This window comes from Ursus americanus, chromosome 9 (assembly GCF_024610735.1).
Source record: "Ursus americanus isolate L20-20 chromosome 9, mUrsAme1.1.p, whole genome shotgun sequence".
Classification (NCBI taxonomy): Eukaryota; Metazoa; Chordata; class Mammalia; order Carnivora; family Ursidae; genus Ursus; species Ursus americanus.
This window is the reverse complement of record NC_142135.1, coordinates 59,658,447-59,676,966: the sequence shown is the minus strand read 5'-3', so window position 1 is coordinate 59,676,966 and position 18,520 is coordinate 59,658,447. Positions and strand designations below refer to the sequence as shown.

Here is an 18,520-nt window from a genome sequence, read left to right as displayed (position 1 = left end):
TTTAATGTTTTTTTATTATATTATGTTAGTCACCATACAGTACATCCCCAGTTTCCGATGTAAAGTTCGATGATTCATTAGTTGCGTATAACACCCAGTGCACCATGCAATACGTGCCCTCCTTACTACCCATCACCAGCCTATCCCATTCCCCCACCCCCCTCCCAGGACTCTGATTATTTTTTAAAAAATTAGATTCTCTTTTTACCTTTACATCTTTGATCCAGCTGAAATTTGTCCCAGTCCGCGTGAGGAGTATGGAGCACTGGAACTACATTTCCCAGTGTGCCTTGTACCTTTCGCCCTCCTGGCTGGGAGACAAGAGTCAGGCCAACAGGATGAACCTGGGGCAGAGACGGCCTTCCCCAAGTGTGAAAGACGTCTAAAAGAGCCGGGGTCCCTCCGTGGGGACCCTGCCGCTGGAATGAAGGTGCCCATGCACACCGGCAGGATGCCGCACAGAGCAGCAAGGACAGAACCAACTCTAAGCTGCCTGTTGCCACTTCACTTGCCTTCATCTCTGTTGAACGGGGATCTGGAAAACACCAGGTGCTCAACTAGCCCCTCCCTAGGAGCCTTGATGCAGGCAACAACCAAAGGGCCGAAAGGGCCGTTGAGGAGTGAGCTTGGAAAGAAATAACAAAGAAACCTTTCAGCCCCCCAACACACACACACACACACACACACACACACACACACACACACACACACACACACACCCCGCACAACAAAACCAAAGTAAAACAAAGGCCTCAAACAAAATTCCAAAGCACATAAAGAAAACTGACTAAACAGGATATAATGTAACTACTAATAAAAAACCACTGGCAGCCTCCCCACCAGTCTCTCTTTTGAGTCTATTAGGACTGATCTCATTATACCTTTAGCTCTGTTCAATCACTCTAGAAGCCCCCAGACACGCAGGTCACTCCTCCTCTCCTGCCCTCCTAGTCTCCACACAGCTATCACACCTTCCTCATTCTGTCCACGTCTCCCACCCCTCCCCAAACCCTGAAACCCTTACGTGAGCCCTTGGACATTAGCAAAACCCCCTATACTCTCAACCTCATTCCTGAATGTTCTCAGCTTCTTGCTCTAGACAAAACATGGCTCTCCCCTGAGGTCGCGGCTTCTGTGTTGTCCTCTTCCCAACTCCCTGCACCCCTGCCTGGTACCACTGAGCCAGGAGGGGTCCTCCTTCCTCCTCGTTGCTGCTTTTAGCCCATTGCCCTGCTTCCCCTCTTATCCACCTGGCTTTAATGGTTACTATACAGCGATTCATAACTGTTCTCACAAGGTTTTCTCATTATCAAGATTACAATAAAAATAGTCATTGGCTCACTTTTATGAAAGGCAAAGATCTGCAGTGCTTTTACTTTTTTTCCCTTCTCTGATCGCTGTCTTCACGAAATTAAGATTGTGCCGTAAATCCTTTCATCCACAATTTATTCTGAGAGGTGCTGACTGTAGGGCTTGATATTGGCCTGCCTGAAATTGATCCAATGGCATGAAGCTGTTCAAATGCTGTTGTAAGAAAACCTGGCTGAACCCACAGAGTGTGACCACGAGGATCTCGTTCATGGTATTACCAGGTCCTCCCAGAAAGGCAAGGTTCTCAGATCTCAGAATCAGCAATTGTGCTTTTCATGAGCACAAGGTTTATTTTTAACTTAGGAACCTGGATGTTTTGCACTTTATAATGCTAGTTCCCGGGAGACTTAGAATAAATTTTATCTATGTTGTTTATATTCTTGGAAACAGTCTTGAGCCCACTTGGAAATGAGATGAAATTCGAATCAACGTGACAATGCAAAGATGTTTTTCAAGTCAATGGTGGTGACCTCCAGGGAAATAACAGAGGGTGAAGAGTAGAGAGGGAAAACAACTTTTGAAAAAAGGTTTATTTTATTTGAGAGAGGGAGAGAGAGCGAGCGTGGGGGAGGGGCAGAGGAAGAGAATCTTGAGCAGACTCCCTCCTGAGCCTGGAGCCCAACTTGGGGCTCAATCTCACCACCCTGAGATCATGACCTGAGCTGGAACCAAGAGTCACATGCTTAACTGACTGAGCCACCCAGGTGCCCCAAGAGTGATTATTTTCACTTTTACTGTTTATTCATCTGTGTTATTTGAACTGAGTATGAATTTGTATATTATTTGTAGAATTTTAAAAAAAACAAATAAGTATACATGGAAAAGAAAAAAAAATAAAGGAGAATATACTCAAGAGGTAAGACAGAACTTCCTAAGTAAGACATTAGACCCAGAAACCATACAGAAAAAATGGACAGATCTGAGTAAAAAATGAAAAACCTTTCTGTGGTGAAGAAACATTAAAAGCAAGTGCAAATATCAGTAACGAGTGGGAGACAGTATTTCTAACAAGTATTCTGGATAAAGATTAATAACCCCAAAATAAATGAGCTCCTACAAATCAATAAGGAAAAGAAAAAAAGACAGTGAAAATGAACGAGGGATTTACACAAGGATTTCGCTAAGGAATGAATGACAAGGGACATATAAATATATATTAATTGAACTAACAATTGAAGAAATAAAGAGATGCAAATTAGTAAGAGATAAGGTTTTTTACCTATCAGATTGGCAAAAATTCAAACATGCGTATGATGTACGTCTAACTGATAACGGGTGAGGGAGGAAAGGCATGCTGTCGATGGTCATGTAAAAAAGATCACAGCACTTTGGGAAGATAGTTCTGTACTGTATGAACTATACCAGTTCCATTTCTTGGACTCTCTTCTACAAAGTCATAAAGATGTGTGAATATATACACACACATATATATACACACACATCACAGTACCATTTATAGAAATACAAGTAATAGAAATGGTTTCAATGATCATAAATGGGGACATCCATTAATACTAAGCAACTAGTAAGAAAAATATGGTTGTTCTCTCTATATACTCACCTGAAAAGATGCCTCTGATGTATTATTAAGGGAAAAAAAGCAAATTGCAGATGAATATAATCGAAGTTTTGGTGCTCCCCTCGCCTATCAAAAAGGGAATCTACATAGAGTATGTGTGTGTCTGTACCAGCAGAGAAAACGTTTGGGAAGGGTACAAAATGCTGGACAGTGGTTTCCCATGGGAAGGGGACTAGAGAGTAAGTGGGGACCTTTCTCTTTTCATTCCATATACATTCTTTTTCAAATGCAGTGAGCCTCTGGTTAATTGCTGCGTGTTTTGGTATGTCTTTCATAACCCTCAAGCACCACTTGCTTCACACACATTGAAAGTAGACTGGGGATTATTTCTTAGTGTTGGCAATTGTTTCTTTCTTTTGTCCTTGTTTACAGTGGGAAAAGTACCTTGTTTTAAGAGGTAATAGGTGACAAAGCATATTCCATAATTAATTAGGTTATGGGATCAGTGAAATAAAGCCAAAATACATCAGTTCAAGAGTATGTCATTAACGATGTTTGTTCAAAGGAGAAACGTGAAAAAAATATGTCATGGTACAGGGTAGGTATTTGGTTTTTGTGGTTTAAAGAGTACTACTTCAGTGATAGGGAAATGATCAAAGACTGCCTAGCTATAGTTACAGATGCTGTATTTCTTGATGATGATGATGATGATGATGATGATGATGATGATGGTGGTGGTGGTGGTGGCGGGGGCGACTCTACAGGACCAATAATGATATTAGCTCAAGATTGCACACACTGGGTCTCTGCTCTTTCCAGAGACAAGAGGAGCCCTTCCCTGGACCTCACTCGGACCCACTTTGGCTATATCCCTCCCCATGGTACAGAGTCCATATGGCCAAAGGCTTGCGCATCGATTGGGCGTTCCTGGCCTTCACATACAGGGAAGAGATGAGTGTCTGCGTTAGGTCTGTGGTCTCAGATGTAGACTGTGCTGTAGGTATTGCAGCTCTGGGTCCGGGGTCCGGCCAAGAGCAGGCTGTTTTCAGGGATGAGATGGAACTTGGACATGTGGGTTGGAAAAATTTAGGGGGAGGGGACGTGTGGGTGGGTGGGGAGAGGAGTGCTGGGTGCTGAGCAGGGCCAGGGGTGGGAAGAGAAGAGGGTGGCCTGGGTGCAGGACAGAGCCAGCGATGGGAAGAAAATGGGGTGTGCGGGGCACAGGGCAGGGCCAAGGGTGGGAAGCAGAGCAGAGGTGGCTGCCGCCTGATGACACTGAAAGGTGCCCCACCTGAGTAGACAACATCTGCTGGGAAGAACCTCGGCCCACTGCAGTGCTAAGACAGCAGGAGCGGGGGTGTCGAAATGGGGCTGGGAACACCCAGCACATGGAACACTTCAAAATATTTTCTTGTTTCCACCATCATTTCTTACTGGACCCTTGAATTATTTAAAAGCATAATACCTACCTTCCAAGCCATTGGATGTTATAAAATTATTTTCATGATTTCTAGCCTAGTTCCACTTGACTGATAATACTTTTTTTTTTTTTTAAGATTTTATTTATTTATTCGACAGAGAGAGAGAGACAGCCAGCGAGAGAGGGAACACAAGCAGGGGGAGTGGGAGAGAAAGAAGCAGGCTCATAGCAGAAGAGCCTGATGTGGGGCTCGATCCCATAACGCCAGGATCACGCCCTGAGCCGAAGGCAGACGCCCAACCGCTGTGCCACCCAGGCGCCCCGACTGATAATAGTTTTAATGCTGCACACCACACATACCTTTTTACTCCCTGGGCCCTTTTTATATTTATATATAATATATATGCAATATATATTATATTACATATAATACTTACCACCTGCTGATAGGCTACCATTTATCAAGGCCATTTTACTACCCTTCTAAATTCTGTACTGTTTTTATTTTCTGTCCTCTTCCTAGAATGTAAGTCCCAGGGTAGCAGAGATTTTTGCCCATTTTGTTCACTGATGTATATTCCTAGTGCTTAGAATAGTTCATGCTGCAAAGTAGACACTCAGTAAGTGTTTGCTGATCCATGAATGAACTCCAAGGTTGAGTTCCCTGAGGAAAAAATATATATAAAAAAAAGGCATCAGTGGCTTTCAAACAATAATTTTCTCTCCATTGAGACTTACCAGGACTTTCCTTTCTTCCTTCTCTCAGAGAACTACAGCACCTCGCCCATCCGGCCCAGGGATGAGAATCCTCCCCTTCAGTTGGAAGAGTCATTCAAGACATGGCAGCCATTTTTCCCACTCCTTCAAGCTCCATGCTGCCTTTCCCTGTTGTCACCCCTGGTGCCTCTGGCTCAGCCCATTTGCACAAAAGTTTGCTTTGGGAAGAGGACTTTTAGCCCCAAAGGTCACTTCAGTTTTCAGATACTCTGAGAATGAAACTCTTCTATACTGAAGACATTGGCTTTTAAGCCTGGGTTATGTGGAGAAGACAGAGGACAGAGGCACATGGGACTCGGGAAAGAGAGGAAGCAAAAACATGCACAGAGTCTTCATTAAATACTTGATTTCAGGGCTCCTGGGTGGCTCAGTCGTTGAGCATCTGCCTTCGGCTCAGGGCGTGATCCCAGGGTCCTAGGATCGAGCCCCTCATCGGGCTCCATGCCACTGGGAGCCTGCTTCTTCCTCTCCCACTCCCCCTGCTTGTGTTCCCTCTCTCGCTGGCTGACTCTTGCTCTGTCAAATAAATACATAAATCTTTTTAAAAAATTAAAAAAAATAAATGCTTGATTTCTTTGGTTTGGTTGTGATAGTGTATTCATATTCTACCCTTTCTCCATGGAATGATTTAGCGTGACTTACAAAGATACAGATATCTAAGCTCTGTGAGAGCAGGGACTTGGTTTTGTTCATATCTGTATTCATAGCTAGGCCTGGGACATGGTAAACTCTCAAGTGTTGGCTGAATCAAAGAATGAGTGAATGGCAACACAGTTTTCTAATCTGAATGAAAGCTCAAATATTGGGCTCTGTGGGTTAAAATTGGATACTCACCCACCTGTGGACACAGCGAGCCAGAGGGAGTTCTGGCTTCCTTAGCTCTGTTTTGTGGTTTGATGGGCACTGGCCCTTCAAGGTCAGGTTAAGGCTAGTTTGCCCGAGAGGAGTATTGTGTGTATGTGTGTGTGTGTGTGCATGTGTGTGTGTGTGCATATGTGTGTGTGTGTGCATGTAGGAGCTTGGTTGTCTGTACCTTTGGTTGGGGTCAGACTTTGGTTGGGTTCTACATTTCCTCATTACCCTATCCCCTGTGTGACTACCACTACAAATCCAGCAAGTAGAGCCCGACAGGATCTTCAAGGAAGAGCAAAAACTCTCCAAATCCAGTAAGCCTCCATCTCCCCAAAGAGAGTACATCCACACTTAGTATTGTCATTTAGAAACAAGTACCATATGTGTTTAGAATCTTGTTACAATCTCTTCCACTTTGGATCTGCTTTAAATACCAAACTATGAATGAGGTCGGTGCCCAAGTCTCTAAGATGTTAGGGAGCTGTAGCCTTTCCCAAGAAGGGAGGCACGTTCTCAGGCACAATCTAGACCCACCTCTGTGTTGTTGGGTCGCCTGCATTCTCCGCTGTCGCTGCCTATGGTTGGCTAGCTAGCAGTGTGGGGCTGTCCTCGGGGGTGAATGGAGAACTTTTATGAGAGACTTAGGGAAGCATCGAATGTCTCTCTTTGACAGCCTCTGGACCCTCACAAGCACCTACTAACGAGGAACACATCACTGTACAAGTAACTGGGCTTCCCTTTAGTAGGAATTAAATGGTTTGTCCCCTTTCAGAGTTGGCTCTTAATTTTTTCCAGCTTTCTTTTTCTGTGTCCTTCCTTCCCTTTCTGTTTCTCGATTAAAGGGAAAAAAAAAACCACCATAATCCCTTTTCTGATATCTTAAGAAATACCCTAATATAACCTATGTGATTCCATTACAGGTAGTGAAGTTCTGACTTCAAAATGAATTGTTGAATCAAATTCTGCACACTAATGAAGGAATTATCCTACAAGCTTCTGCCAATAGCAAATATGCCAAAATTATGCTACAAAACACATTTCTCAGAAAACCAAACAAAGGAAATAGGAAGGAACAGGCAAAGCCCTTCTTTCTCTTTTATTTCCCCCTGTTGCTTAATTTTCCGCTTTCATAAGGTCATTTGAAAAATGACAAGATTCTAGAGACTTGGGCCTCTGCTTATTTGATCATATTTTTTGTAGTTCCTTCTCTCTTTACCTTCTCCATTATGGCTTGTGCTCACTTAGAATCTGAACAATGTTGTTACCAGATGGCCTTCCAGTGGCATCACCAAATAGGTCTTTTCTGGAACAGCCTGCAATAAGATTCTAAAACACAGTTTGTAATTCTCAAGGGGTTTAGTGAGCATAGATGCCATCTTCTCTGGGGAGGTTGAGACTTCCTGCATTTGAAGAGTTTTGGGTCTTTCTCAAAGGAATTGTTGGCTCCACTTGCAGGGAAGTCACAGAGGCAATGGGGTAACAAATGAAAATGGAACCCTCCATTCAAAACATGTGGGCCACTTCCCAACACCCCCGCCCCCAGTCAAGCAAGTTCCCCTCTTTTCTCTAGGAGAAGGGAAGTGGGTTTGGCTATGCAAAGATGGGGATGGGGTGAGTGAATGCAGGAGAGAAGGAGACAAAGAGACGATGAGGGAAGAATGGAACAGAATTTCTAGGCCCTAGGTGCTGCCGGTTCACCCCAATGGAGCTTGTGTCTAGAGTGATGGCCTGAGGCTTGCTATCATAGATTGGGCTTGGGCTCTCTCTTCCTTGGCCTTGCCACCCTCAAGCCTTCGAGCTCCCTCATCTCTAGGCCCTTACTCACGGGACGTTGTGGCTGAGTTCACTAGAACAAGAAAGAACACATTCAGTTTCCATCTGAGCCTTTCTGCATAATTTTTGGGAAATTCAAGAAGAGGTAAGAAAAGGGAACAGAAAAGAAGAGAAAAGTGCTTTAGGTCTCTGTTTCTTAATTTCCCTTCAAGAAATCTCATCAGTTGAACGCTTCCTTAATGGGTGAGTAGCTTGGATTTCGCCTGAGCTAATTAGGTATTGATGTGGAGCTGTCAAGTTCTGTGGTTGGGCGTGATACCCGAGTACACAGGATCCAAATGAACTAAGTTTGTATTGTTTTGTCTATGTTCCTTTATTTCCAAAAATTTAAATCAAATTCTTGGAGCTTTGACTAAAACAGTACACCAGCAAAGAAAATAAATGCATTGCGAGTGAAAAAAAGGAACCTGCTGTTTGATTTACATCATTTTATTAACGGGTTAGTCAACATTTACTCAGAGCCTACTGGGCACAGAATGTAATAGACATGTGGGAAAATGACAAAAGATATGGGAAGATATTTTTTTCTGCCTGTAAAAATCCAACTAATTTAGTCTAATGAAAGACACCAACTAAAGACATCTGAGAACAGCCGAGAATACAAATAATGGGAACCTGGCGATGTTTGCTAAGGACACATTAGTTTCAATTGTCCATGAGTGCTGCAGGGCTGGCTCGGTGAGTGTGTCCTTAGACCCAGGTTGCAATGAAGCCTTCCACTGGGGGTGTTGTAGTATCTCCCTGGCTAGAATGAGTCTAACAGCAGACCTCACCTCTATTAGCCATTGTAGGAACAACCATATAGCAGAGCGTGGTGACCCTACAGGGCTGGTTTCATAACCGTAATACCTGATTTTATTTAACCCATGATACAGTCATGGCCATTTGGGGATTTCTGCCACAGTCTCTGTGACTTACCAGCTCAAGACTCTTCTATCTCCTTTATTTACTTATTTTTTTAAAGATTTTATTTATTTATTTGAAAGAGAGAGCGAGAGAGCACAACCAGGGGGAACAGCAGAGGGAGAGGGAGAAGCAGGCTTCCCGCTGAGCCGGGAGCCCGATGCAGAGCTCGATCCCAGGACCCTGGGATTATGACCTGAGCCGAAGGCAGAGGCTTAACCATCTGAGCCACCCAGGCGTCCCTCTTCTATCTCCTTTAAAGTCAGAAGAAAGAGAAGTGACACTTTGCTCTGAAGACACCACTGGTAACACTCAGTCTCTCTTGTGCCTCTATTTGCCCAGCTCAGATTTTTGTGGCTTTTATGTGAAATTAAGCGTCATTCTGGATAAATCTGATTTTTCAAGAGGAGTGTAGCTTCCTTATCTGTGCTTCCTGCAGGAGGAAATCTGGAAAGCTGCTGACAATCTGGCCAAGAACTCTATTTAGAATGAGAAAGTCTACAGGGTGGGTCCTGACTTGTGACTAGTGTTTCTAGATCCTTCCGGAACTGTCGTATTAAATGCCTGTTCTTTTGAGTGGGGTGCCTTTGAGGCCCCCTGAGCAGCTCTGAATAAGGAGTCTCAGAACACCTGTGTGGAAGGACCAGCTTTGTCTTAAATCCATTGTGGATCAATATTTTTACAAATAATAAATAGAAAAATTCAATTAAAAAACCTCCAAAGACGTACAAAACACAAGTTCAATTCTTTCCTCCTTCCTTCCTTCCTTCCTTCCTTCCTTCCTTCCTTCCTTCCTTCCTTCCTTCCTTCCTTCCTCTTTCTCACTTTCTTCCTTCCTTCCTTCCTTCCTTCCTTCCTTCCTTCCTTCCTTCCTTCTTCTCACTTTCTTTCTTTCTTTCTTTCTTTCTTTCTTTCTTTCTTTCTTTCTCTCTCTCTCTCTTTCTCTCTCTCTCTTTCTTTCTTTCTTTCTTTCTTTCTTTCTTTCTTTCTTTCTTTCTTTCTTTCTTTCTTTCTCCTCCCTTCCTCCCTCCCCCTTCCTTCCTTCCTTCCTTCCTTCCTTCCTTCCTTCCTTCCTCCCTTCCTTCCTTCCTCCCCTTTTTTTTTTTTAAATTCAGCAGACATAAAACTCTTCTGTCAAATTGCCATAAAAGTTCTAAATGCTTACTTTGTTTCTGTACTTATCTCATTGCAGACTGGTTACAAACAATTTGCGGAACAGAACTGGAACTGGTCCCTGGGTCGTAGTTTGAGTAGCATTGGCTTAAAAGATGAGGGGGCTGTGAATTATTTTCAAAGTAGGAGTCTTTCAACTAATTGTTGGAGAGCCAGAGAGCAGACCCCTTTTAGCTGATTTCGTGTAGCTTTTTATTCTGATTTAAATCAGACCTTGCAAATTGAAATCAACCATGTTTGTCCTTCAAAGCCAGTTGCCGTCTTTCCTGGCCTCCGCGCTGGGATGCAGGCTCCTTCTGGACACTCCAGTAGAACTATTTCACGCAGTGTCTTATCTCTTTTACTGAACTACAAGGTCTCCTTCGACAGTGCTCAACAATATGGGGAGGAGGAAAAAATGATAAAGTAATACGAAGTATATGCCCTGGAAAATATGCAAGCACGTTGCCTATCAGATTTACAAATATCGCTGAATGAGTATCCCAGGAAATGTTGCTCTCACCAATGTCTTCACAGGAGAAAGACTTGTAGAGAAAAAAAGAATATACTCCGTCACTAGACCTGGCACAGTATACACAGCTTCAGGCCACCATTCTCCATGGAAAGATTAGGGAGATGCCCTGGCACCAAGGAAGGAGCCCAGGAGCCGGAGTCCCCAGGCCTCGCACCATGTCCTGGGGGCCCTGCCCTTCCTGCCTTCCCCACCCCATGGCGCGTGTATCCTGGGTGGGCCTCCCTCACCCTCTGCCTCAGTTGTATCCATCCTGGGCTTCTCAGTTCAGCACTGGTTTTCTCAGAGAGGCCTTTCCTCCTCTCCCCCGTGTGCTCTCTTTATAAGTAGAGGGATTTCTCCCTTTCTAGCGCTTATAATTCTCTTTGTATTTTTGCATTCAGTTACTTGTTTTGACACTTTAAGCCTGGTGAGGGAGGGAATCATGCCCGGGTTGTCCCTTCCCCGCATCTGTTGGGATTGGCATAATGCTTGCAACTCGGGTCCCAATCGCTGTTTAGTGACAGTCCGGCTACAACAACCACGCTACGTGCCACCTTTTCTTTTCTCTCCTGATTTTTGCTCATAATCTTTTCATTCAGTGAATTGGGTTTGATAGGGTGGAATCATAAAGAGACTTAATTTTATCTGTTTCATTGTCCCTTCAAACCCACTCTGTGAGCTCCTTTTCTTCCTGACACTAGAGATGAACTTAGTCAGGTCCTGAAGCTTGTAAAGTCAGTTGTGGGTCATAAAAAGTCACTTGCAGGGCGCCTGGGTGGCTCCGTCAGTTAAGCGTCTGCTTTCAGCTCAGGTCATGATGTCGGGGTCCTGGGATCGAGCCCCACATAGGGCTCCCTGCTCAGCGGACAGCCTGCTTCGCTCTCTCCCTCTACCCGCCCTCCATACTCGTGCTCTCGCTCTCAAATAAAGAAATAAAATCTTAAAAAAAAAGTCACTTGCTGTCATGAGAGCTGACATATTAGTAGTTAAAGCTGAAAGCAGGGGCCTGAGAAAAATCTGCGAATGTTTGCCCAACTCTGGTTCCTCGGTTGGAGGAGCAGCCCTGGGGCCCCGTGCACAGTGGTCCCGGAATGCCTGCACACAGCGCCCAGTGAGGGGAGGGCTGGGGGAAATATGCCGGCATCCCCGCCATCCTCACCGGCACTTTTCCAACTGGATGTTCTGCAGACTGGGGTGGGGTGGTGGTCTGTGCCTGCAAAACTGCCTCCCAACCTCTTCCCCCAAGCTGGGAGGCGTCCAGCACCTGCTGTCCACATGGGAGTTGAGGCCTCACAAGGATCCCACCAGATCCTTTTAGGCCTTAGGTCCCTAAGTGAAAATGAGGCAGAGGGAACCTGGTACCACCCTGTTGCTCTTCTCTGATGACACCAACACTTCCGAGGAAACAATCTGACCAACTCTTTTCAGTCTTTATTTTATCTTCTTTGCAACTTAGGACACTGCTGAGCACTTCCTCCTTGAAGCCCCTTCGCTTGGTTTCCACAACCTCTAGAATCTCTTCACCTCTTCCCATTCCCCCTCAGACTCCCTCAAGGGTTTGTCTTTCATTGATTATTCTTGACACATCCATGTCCCCAAGTTGTGGACTCAGTCTCTTCCAAGCCATGGTTGATTCCTTTTTTCAGTGATTGATCAATTCATTCGCTCACTCATTCATTCATCTTCTGACATTGTACATGAAGCCTGAAGTAAATTCTCATGATTCAAAACTCAACCTCAAGGTCAGTTCCTCAAGGGAGACTTCTCTCAGCAACCAGACAGTCCGGTTCAAGTTCATCCTTATACCTGAGGTATCTTATACTGGAGATCCCTGGTATTTGTCCCTGCTCTAGAACTTTCCCCATGGTTGATATTATTGTCTGGGATGTCTGCCTCTCACACTAGACTGTGATCCCGTGGAGGTAGGGACTGTGTTCTAGGAATTTTTGTATCTCTGTAATATCCAGAAAAAAGTCTATTAGTGTTATTGAATAAATTAAAATACTTCCTAAGCTATTTTACTTTACATGATTAATATACTATACTAAGAACTTCATCTTTGCAAAACTCCTTAGAAGGAAGGACACTGAGGATCAAATCAAATGACCCTCTTCCAAGGGCAGGCATGGCTGGAGGAGAAGGTTATGTGATGGGACATAGTGAAGAACAGGCATTCGATCAAACAGACCTGTGTTCAAAGCCTGGCTTTGTCACTTACTATGTTCCTTCATCTTTCTGAGATTCGGTTTCTGTAAAACGGGGCTAAGAGTGGTCCCTATTCATAGGGTTTCTGTGGAGGGTCAAAATGAGGTGGGGGAACACTTAAAATAATAGTTGGGACATGGTGAGACTTCAGTAAACGCTACCAATTTTTACTGAATTTCATACAATCAAAGGATTCACCAGGTTTTTAAAAACATTATTTTCTGTACACTAAGAAAAATGCTGAAACTGTGACATGCCATTGATTGAAAAACCCCACTCTTAATCCAGAGATGCTAAAGTATGGGGGGAGTACATTCTAGAATCAATAAAGTGCAATACTATTATACCTTATGTAAAAAAAAAGATTGTGGAGGATAAATAATGAGCTGTGGGAGGGTGTTTTGGGGACTGAGGCAGGTGAGGCCGATCCTTTGCTATATGAGGATATAAAAATGCAAATATCTTTTCCCCATTTCTTGCATTTCAGATGCAAGACGCTAGCCACTGGAGCCCTGCTGCACACAGGGAACTATGAAGACGCAGTGTAATTAATATAAGCTATCCTCTCAAGAACAGCCATTTGCAGAGCTAAAGGAGAGTCAGAGCAGGGTAGGAACCCATCACAATGAAGCTTCTCTGAAATGAGAATCACTAAGGGTAAAATATCCTGCATAACCGGTCGCATCAGGCTTTTAGGCAATTGGTAATATCAAGAAGAATCACATTTCTAACGCTTTTAAAGCCAGATTCAGATCAGGGAGTGAAGCTCTCAGGACCGACGCTCCCCTCGGTGCCCGCCCTGGGCCATTCTATCGCATCAAATCACAGTCACGTGCAGGTCTTCTGTTTGGAATTTTGAACTCAGTGTGTGAAATGCAAGAGTACTATTTTAGATGCAAAGGCAGATCCTGAAAAACAGCTGAAATAATCAATGCGGGGGGAAAAAAATCACGGGCTGAAAGTCTTGCCTTTAGTAGAGAATTTGCGACACGAGGTTTTTTAAAAAAAGGAACAAATGTCAAGGGCGGCTGGGTTAATGAGTACAGAGAGTACAGCTGCTCTTACCTCTGGAGACGAGAGCGCTGACGTGGCTGGAGCGTGAGCGGAAAATTAGGGTGGTGATTGCAGCAGCCCTAACGGCCACTTACTCCGCATCGATATATAATGGGGTGTGATTGGCACCGCCTCCCCAACAAGAGATGCCGGACTGTAATTAGAATGTTGGCTCTCATCAAAATACAGTAAAACAAGGAAAGCAGTGATTACGTAAACCTGAAGCTGCAGTCCACAAGATGGCTTTGCTTTCTAAATTCTTTATTGTTTCAGTGTTCATTAAAAAAAAAAAAAAATCCACCGGCCATGCAAAATTGAGATGTTCTATAATAAAGGAATACAGGAGATGAGCCTGAGCTCTCCATATCATGGCCAGTGTTAGAGATGGGCTCCAGAAATTTCGATGAGAGTCACTGTGGAGTATTTCTCTGCAGAAAGAGAATTCTTTTTGCTAAATGGCTATCTCCCAAGCTCCGTCGTATTCCGGGGGACCATTGTCTCTGCACTGAGGCAGAATTGACCCACCGTATCATAGTATCCACAGAGAGGTGACTTCTAGGTGTGAACCGGGGCTTTGTACTCACTGAGTGCAGTCCTGTAAGTTCTTTTTGAAGATAAAGTTGAACCAAGTCTTTGTTTCTTTTCTGTTTTATTTTTTTTAAGATTTATTTAACTATTTGAGAGAGAGTGAGCAAGTGTATGTGTGGAGGGTGGGGAGAGGAAGAGGGACAGAGGTCAAGAGTCTCCAGCAGACTCCACACTGAGCAAGGAGCCTGAGGTGGGGTTTGATCCCATAACCCTGAGGTCATGAACCTGAGCCAAACCGGTCACTCAACCTACCGAGTCACCCAGGTGCCCCAAGCCTTGCTTATTTTCTTTTGAATTTTTCAAAGCTTCCCATGTGTATTAGGATTTAGATATCTTACCAGTCTTCTAACATTCCTGGTAGTCTTCTAGACCTTAATCCTACAGAATGGAATTTACCTTTTTTTCCCTTAGATTTTTATTTAAATTCTAGTTAACGTAAAGTGCAATATTGGTTTCAGGAGTAGAATTCAGGGATTCATCACTTACATATAACACCCAGGGCTCATCACGACAAGTGTCCTCTTTAATACCCATCACCCATTTAGCCTGTCCTCCACCCACCTCCCTCCATAAACCCTCAGTTCCTTCTCTATCATTAAGAGTCTCTTATGGCTTGTTTCCCTCTCTCTCTCTCTTTTTTCCACCTTCCCATATGTTCATCTGTATTGTTCTTAAATTCCACATGTAAGTGAAATCATATGGTATTTTTCTTTCTCTGATATATTTTGCTTAGCATAATACACTATAGCTTCATCCAAGTCATTGCGAATGGCAAGATTTCATTCTTTTTGATGGGTGAGTCATAGTCCATTGTGCATATATACCACATCTTCTTTATCCATTCATCAGTCGATGGACATTTGGGCTCTTTCCATAGTTCGGCTATTGTTGATAATGCTGGGTTATAAACATCAGGGTGCATGCATCCCTTCAAATCAGTATTTTTGTCTCTTTTGGGTAAATATCTAGTCGTGCAATTGCTGGGTCATAGGGTACTTCTATTTTTAACTTTTTGAGGAACCTCCATACTGTTCTCCAGGTGGCTGCACCAGTTTGCATTCCCACCAACAGTGCAAGAGGGCTCCCCTTTCTCCACATCCTTGCCAACACCTGTTGTTTCCTGTGTTGTTAATTTTAGCCATGGAATTTCACTTTTTAAAAACCACACTTAATTTTTCATTCTTCATATACTTAGATATAGTAGAGACCCTTTCAGATCTAAGTAACAAATGACCAGCATCTTATTGTTCTGTTTGTTTGTTGTGAATGAAATCAGCAAGAAAGAGAAAAAGGACCACTCTCATTGGTCAGGGCCACTCTAATCAGGTCAGGTCACTACTAACCTAAATTAGTCTGGTAAAATCGCTTTTAAAAAATTATTCTCTAATCGTTCTCACAAGAAAGCTTTATTATAGTTTCTCGTATTTGATGAAGGAAAAAAGGATTAGTCCAGGAGTCAATCAGCAAGTAGAAAACAGAGTAAGGAACTTAGTCTACAGATTTTAGTCCATTTCATGCATTAGCCACACTTTTGTGTATATCCCACACACTGGGACAGCCAGTCCTTCCGGTCCACTTGCAGAATTATAATTCGTAGGACATTTCATAAGATTAGTTCAAGTATATTGATAAACACTGCTTGTAATACACTCTGTTCTTATCCCAGGTAAATATTCTCATTCATCTGATGGAGTTTGATTCTTCCCATCAGAAGGTAGGGGAACTCCAAGCAACTAAAAATTCTCTAGAAGTTGTATACACCATCTAAATGAAACTATGGTATCATAAACCCTAGGTATGTGATTTTAAAAAAATCATTCTTTAGAAACTATACATGCTATTTGCTGCTTTTATAATTGTTAGATCACCTAAGTGTAAATGATTCAGCACAGACTTTGATGTTCGATTTATGAATTTTGTGCTGGGTAAGGATGCTTATCGTCTTGCAATGATCAAATGGCTGTAATGTTGGCTTGAACATTTCATGTAACTTCATTGGCTTGCTTACTCAAGGTAATAACCATGGGACACTGTACTTGCGTTAGAGAGCATGAGTGCTCAAAATGGGTATAATGGATCATATATGGAGAAGTAGGAACAACTAAAACGACTTAATACTATTAGCCATTCCTTTGTTGTGTTTGTCACAACCTTATGAGCCGCCAGCTAACAGCATGAAGCATAGAGCTATGCACAATTTATGTGCGCTATCTTAGTTCACAGAACTACCTTGTGGGGTAGGTGCTATTATGTATCTCAGGAAACTGAGGCATAGAGATTAGATCACACAGAATTATCAGTGGAGGAGTCAAGATTTGGACTCTGGTCTGCTAGTCTTACTATGATGTGCCTATTAATGTTAACCGAATCAACAAGGTTATCACTTGAATTGGTTGAAGTTTGAATCTTCGAAAGAGAATATTTTTTTTTCTTTGGCTCACTTGCCCTCAAAGTTACTAATAATCATGATTTAGACTATGTGGTGGACCGAAACCTCTTAATTTTTTGTTCTGATTTGTTTGTTTTCAGGACACCCAAATGTTTGATTTCAGCCTTAAACACACACAGTATTTTCATTAAAAAGTTAGGCTAGACAAATTGGCTTAGCCTTTTCGTGAATGGCATTGAATAAAGCTGGCACGTAGATACCTAGTAGAGCTTTTTGTAAAGCAAGTCATGCTTAAACCCAGGACTACTCTGTCTTTCTAAGTACGAGGCTCTCCGCTGTCTTCACAGGATAGAGTGAAGCCATGGAGGTGTGTTGCTGTCTGTAGATGGCTAACAGGTTTAAAAAAGTGCTCAGTAACCAGATTAACAAAGCACTATTATTATGAACTTGTCTTCTTGCCTCATTTCATCCTAGTGGATTGAGCTGTATACCCAGGGTTTCTAAAGCACCTAGAGACTTAGTCCAACCCCATTCACTCTCTTCATGACCTGGGTTACTAGTCTTTCATTTTCCCAACTAACACTTGTTAATGTCTGCTTTGAAATTCCCGAACCTGTCTTGTGTTGAAACTTTTATAGTAGATGACTCTTAACTGAGTCACCTATCACAACAAGGGTGATCTTTAGAGAGAACCATCTTTTTAAGAATTACCCTAGAATTTCCCCCAGGATTACTTTAGAAGCCACTCCTTTAAAAATGTTCACAGGTGGGCACGCCCCACTGGCTGCGGCCCGGCACGTCCCGCCGCCTCCCGGTCTCCCGTGGCCACCCCCCTAGGCACGGCACAGGGCCTGGCCTCACTATAGCAGCAGCACGGCACAGCACACTCCACTTCATGCTCAGCAGCAAAGCCGATGCGAGACCAGTGTACAAGGCCTCCAGTCCATTTTCCAGGAGCAAGGGATGACAGAGTCTACACAGCTGGCAAGGCCATGCTTATTTAGCTACCTACATAAACAAAAACGGCAGCTTTGCCAGGTTGAGAATTTACCCACATGAATTGGTGGTGTTGGACCTTCAGAGTTATGGTGGTGATTCACAAGGCCAAGAAATTGGGTCTTTTGAACAAAGTAGAAGAAAGAATGAAAGAACTGAGGACAGCATTGGGTGGGGGAAGCGATTACCCCCCTAGTTTGAGGAGGGGCCATGGACAGATACTGGCTCACTGCTAATGGTTGCCTGGTTGAGTATGACATAGACGAAATGGTATATGATGAAGATTCACCTTATCAGAACATTAAAATTCTATACTCAAAGCAATTTGGAAATACTCTCATCTTTGGTGGGGATGTTAATCTGGCAGAGTGATTTGGATATACCCAGGCCCTCGTAGGCAGTGGAAGAAGACTACAGTGGCAAAGATGCACTGATTCTAGGGGGTGGAGATGGGGGCATATTATGGGAAATTGTCAAACTGAAACCAAAGATGGTCACTACAGTAGAGACTGACCAAATGGTGGTCGATGGATGTTAAGAAATACATGCGAAAAACATGTGGCGACGCCGGAGACAATCTTAAAGGAGACTGCTCTCAGGTTCTAATAGAAGACTATTCCAGTGCTGAAGAGATACGCCAAAGAAGGGAGAGAGTTTGATTATGTGATTAATGATTTGACAGCAGTTCTAATCTCTACGTTTCCAGAAGATTCCACAAGGGAGTTTCTCAGACTGATTCTTGACCTCTCAGTAAAAGTACTGAAACAGGATGGGAAATATGTTACACAGGGTAACCATGTCAATTTGATGGAAGCCCTGTTACTCCATCAACAGCTTGGGCGCCTGTATTGTCCTGTGAGATTCTTAGAGGTCGTCTCTTCCATCACACTTGGAATTGTGGGTATTTTACAGTTTGCAAGAAAGCTGAACCTTGAAGACCAGTATCCC

The 18,520-nt window shown here is 43.4% G+C and overlaps 1 pseudogene; it reads left to right on the top strand.

The window, feature by feature from the left end:
* The first annotated feature begins 3,784 nt into the window (after window positions 1-3,784).
* On the top strand, window positions 3,785-18,500 carry LOC123800485 (spermine synthase pseudogene; annotated as a pseudogene).
* Window positions 18,501-18,520: the final 20 nt, after the last annotated feature.